The following is a 4718-nucleotide window of genomic DNA, read 5'->3' as shown; positions in this document are numbered from 1 at the left end:
ATTAAACACTTTTTCCAGTCCCCCTGGGGTCCGCCCGCCTGTGTCTGTCTCCATGCGGCAGTGCCGAGGCAGGACTCGGCTGTCTGGGGCAGCTGGAACAGTGGGTGTCCAGGAGTGGGGGGTGTTTGGGTTGCTGAAACAGAGATTGGGGGCTGGGATGGGGGGGCCCCGTCCTCCCAGCTGCCATCTGGGTAGAGAGTGGGAGAAATCCCTGCCTGAAAGAACTTGCAATCAAAAGAGACGAGAAGCGCTGTGGTGGAGGGGAAACTGAGGCACGGGGGTGCTGTGACGTACCCAAAGGTGCCGAGTGGGAGGAGAACCCAAGTCCCTGCTGGGTCAGGCTGCCCGTCCCCATCGAGAACAAGCGCTCGTCTAAGCACCCCTTGCAGTCCCTTGGGAGCCAGCTCTGGGTGTGTGTAGCTATAGTAGGTTATCATCTCCATGGGACTGAAGCCTCCAGCCGGGGGTGTCACCGGGCGACACACTGAAGCATGAACCGCTGCTGTCAGCTCTTGGCCCCGCCCCATTAGCCAGCAGCTCGGTGCTGTCTGGCTAATGACAGCTGGTGCCCCCCCGGCTGGTGCCGTGTAACAGCAAAGATTCCAGCTCCCCTGGGCCTCCCAACCTCCGTGGCCAAGACCGAAAGGGCGAGTTGTTACCCTGTGGTTACAGCTTGGGGGGGAAACTGAGGCACGGGTGCTATAGGGGACGGCCCCTTAGATCAGTGGTTTTCAAACCTTTTTTCTGGTGACCCAGTTGAAGAAAATTGTTGATGCCGGTGACTCAACAGCGCTGGGGATGTGGGGTTTGGGGTGCAGGAGAAGGTCCCACGTTTGGGGGGGCTCGGGGCAGGGGGTTGGGGTCAGGGCTCTGGGCTGGGGGTGCAGGTTTGGGTGGGGCCAGGGCTGAGGAGTTTGGGGTGCAGGAGGGGTCCAGGTTTGGGGGGCTGGGGGTTCAGGTGCTGGGATGGGGCCAGGGCTGAGGAGTTTGGGGTGCAGGGAGGGGCTCAGGGCTCTGGACTGGGGGTGGGGCCAGAACTGAGGAGTTTGGGGTGTGGGAAGGGGGTTTGGGTGGGGCTTGGGGCAGGGGATGGGGGGGGGTTATGGCAGGCTTCTTGCCCTGGCACCGTGGTCCGTGCTGTGCCCCAGAAGCAGCCAGCAGCGGGTCCGGCTCCTAGGCGGAGGAGCGCAAGCGCTGTTTCCCCGCCAGCTCCCATTGGCTGGTTCCTGGCCAATGGGAGTGCGGAGCCGGTGCTTGGGGCGAGGACAGCGCATGGAGCCCTGTGGCCCCCCTGCCTAGGAGCCGGCCCTGCTGCTGGCCGCAGCGCGGTGTCAGGACAGGTAGGAACTAGCCAGCCTTAGCACCGCCCCCAGGACTTCCAACGGGCCGAGCGGGGGCGCGGACCAGAGCCGCTGCCCTAGGTCACCTGCATGGCACCGGCCGTGGGCTTCCCCCGCCCCCTCTGGGCCACGTTTGGCTAAAGCGAGACGGGATTGGACGACCAGGAGAGACGAAGCAGCGGCCGCTTCCTGGGCTCGTCGGTTCAGTGGCCCGTTCGCCGCCCAGCCCTGCCTGCCCCTCACCGCCCCCCTGAGCTGGATCTGGGGCCTCTGCTCAGCACAGGGTGGGGAGCTGCCCTCCGGTGCTCTGGCTGGTGCCGGCCCAGTCCTGGCAGCTGGGGTCCAGCTCGGTTCCCTCCCCCCATGGCTCCTGCACTGCCCCACAAGCCTCAGGAGCCATCCTGCAGCACCTGGGGAAAGGGAGCCAGGCCCTGGCTGGGTAGAACCAGGCCCAGTTTCCAGTGCGTCACCCCCGCTGCCCTCTCCCTGCGCCCGGCTCCGGGGCGGCCATTGCTGGGTGCTGCCCAAGTGCCAGGGCTTTGTTCTCCGAAACCTCCCAGGGAGCCGCGCGCGCAGGGGTTGCCGGTCGCTCAAGGCTGGGCGCCGAAGGGCGGGTGGGTGCTCGGCTGCCAGGGAAGTGAAACGGGAAGGGAAGAGCCAGCAGCAGGGTGGAGTGCGCCGGGGGCTGCCTGCCCCCCAAATCCCAGCCAGGGAGATGCCGCTGCTGCCCTGCAGAGGGGCTGCAAAACGAGGGGTCGGAGACCAGCCCCAGGCCGCACACAAGGCCTGGAGAACCTGCTGCAGCCGCCTCCGTGGGGTGACTTGATCCCGGCCCCTCAGCACCAGCGGGATGGACCAATCTACCCCGAGCCAAGGGCTGCCCCAGCCGGCCAGGAGCCGCGGTGGCAGCGTCATTCTCTCCCCAGGCCTGTGCCCTGGCCGAGCTGCGAAAGGAGCGGATCCGCTCTAGGGCTGAGTTCAGGGCTGTTCTCGGGGGGGGGGAGATCCAGAGGGGCCGGCTCGGTGCTCGCCGGGCTCCCTCTGGCCTGGGGCTCGCTGACCCCAACGGCTCAGGAAAGCTCCACCCCGGGAGGCCTGAGGCCCAGTCTCCTGCTCCCGTCCCCTCTGCCTGGCGTAAGGTGCTCGGAGCTGCCCTGGCTGCGGGCGGAGGGACTTGCCCTGTTTTCTAGCCCCCCCCCTCGGAACAATCCCTAATGGAACGGGGTCACGGCACCACCAGGGAAGGGCAGGGACCCCAATGCTTAACTATGGGCTGCAGTAGATACCGGGGCAGACCCGGAGTCGCCGAGATCGGGGCCCCGTCGGGCGCTGCCCAGACACAGAGTTGCCGAGATCGGGGCCCCGTCGGGCCGGGCGCTGCCTACACCCACAGTCACCGAGATCGGGGCCCCGTCGGGCCGGGCGCTGCCCAGACACGGAGTCGCCGAGATCGGGGCCCATCGGGCCGGGCGCTGCCCACACCCACAGTCACTGAGATCGGGGCCCCGTCGGGCCAGGCGCTGCCCAGACACAGAGTCGCCGAGATCGGGGCCCTGTCGGGCCGGGCGGTGCCCAGACACAGAGTCGCCGAGATCGGGGCCCTGTCGGGCCGGGCGGTGCCCAGACATGGAGTCGCCGAGATCGGGGCCCTGTTGCACCGGACGCCATCTGGACACAGATACTCTCAGTCTAAATAGGCAAAGTGGGGGAGGGGAAACTGAGGCACAGAGAGGGGCCGTGTCCTGCTAAAGATCACACAGCAGGGCAGTGGCAGCACTGGGGTGAAAGCTGAGTTGTCCTGCCTCCACCCCCCCTCCCCGCTCTCATTTCTAGACCCCTCCCAGAGCGGCAGAGAGAACCCAGGAGTCCTGGGCCCCTGCTGGCTCCCTGCCCCTGCTCTGCACCCCTCCCATGCAATGGGGACAGCCCCCCCCCCCCAAGGCATGCAGGAGTGAGTCAGGCCCTGGGCTTGGAGCCACCGGGGGTGGGGGGCTCCTGTGCTTTTTCCCCAGTGCCCCAGGCTGTGTCCTGCTGCCCCACATGCAGCCCCCCAAGGCCAGGACGTGACTCTACCGGGGTCTGGCCAGCTTGGGGGGGCAGGGAAGGGGGCCCGGGGCCTTTCCCTTCAAGGGGGTGGGGGTCAGTAGGGATGGAGCCAAGGGCCATTTGGGCATCAGGACTCCTGGGTCCCGCAGGCCGCCTGGGGCGCGTCTCCCCTCCCTGACAAGGCTCCCAGGAGCTGCTCTGAGGGGCTCGCTGGGCCCTTCGCCTGGTGCAATGGGGTGGCACCAGGGGGGCTGCTGGGCTGGGGAGATGGGGGGGTCACAGGGGGATGCACATTGGGGTGTCTGTAAGGGGGATGAGCTCCCTGTGCCCCCGGCACCCCCCTCGGGCCCTCAAGCTGGGGGGGAGGGGCTCAGGCACCCCACTTCCTGCCCCAGGCACCAACCCCACTTCCTGCCCCGAGGGAGCCGGCTGGACGCCGCACCTGGGTTTAGTTTTCGTCAGTCGGCGGAGGGAGATCAGATTGTCATCCTGGTCCCCCACTGGTACCCCCATCCCTGCCCCACTGACTGCCCCACAACCCGCCAGCCCCCAACCTCCCCACTCACACCCTCATCCCTGCCCCTCTCACCCCCACTGACTCTGCCCCACAGCCCGCTAGCCCCCAAACTCCTCACTCATACCCTATCCCCTGCCCCACTCACCCACCCACTGAATCCACTCTACCAGCCCCCAACCTACCCACTGATCCCCCAATCCCCTGCCCCACTCATCCACCTACTGACTCCACCCCACCAACCCCCATCCCCTGCCCCACTCATCTGCCCACTGACTCTGCCCCACCCCCCCCAGCCAACCCACTGATACCCCCATCTCTGCCCCACTCACCCCCCAGTGACTCTGTCCTCACCCCACCAACCTCCCCACTGATACTCCCATCCCCTGCCCCACTCATCCAGCCACTGACTCCACTCCCACCCCACCTGCCCCGAATCTCCCCACTGGTACCCCCAACCCCTGCCCCACTCATCCAGCCACTGACTGCACTCCACACCCCACCAGCCCCCAAACTCCTCACCGATACCCCCATCCCCGCCCCACTCATCCCCCCGCCCCACTCATCCCCCCGCCCCCGTCCAACCTCCCCAATCACCCCCCACTGACTCTTCCCCATATCCTATCTCATAACCCCAGCCCAGAGTCTCCCACGACCCAGCCGTCTTTCCTACTGACCCCCACCCCCTCGCCCGTACCCCACCTCAACTGCCCCATCACCCCCCACCGCCCCTGTCCCCCCCCGTCCCACCCCCACTGCCCCTGCGCTGCCCAGCGCGGCGTGTCAGGCGGAGCAGAATCGAAACCGAACTGGGTCTG

The sequence above is a fragment of the Mauremys mutica genome, chromosome 15 (assembly GCF_020497125.1).
Source record: "Mauremys mutica isolate MM-2020 ecotype Southern chromosome 15, ASM2049712v1, whole genome shotgun sequence".
Lineage (NCBI taxonomy): Eukaryota > Metazoa > Chordata > Testudines > Geoemydidae > Mauremys > Mauremys mutica.
Note: the sequence above shows the minus strand (reverse complement) of the source record.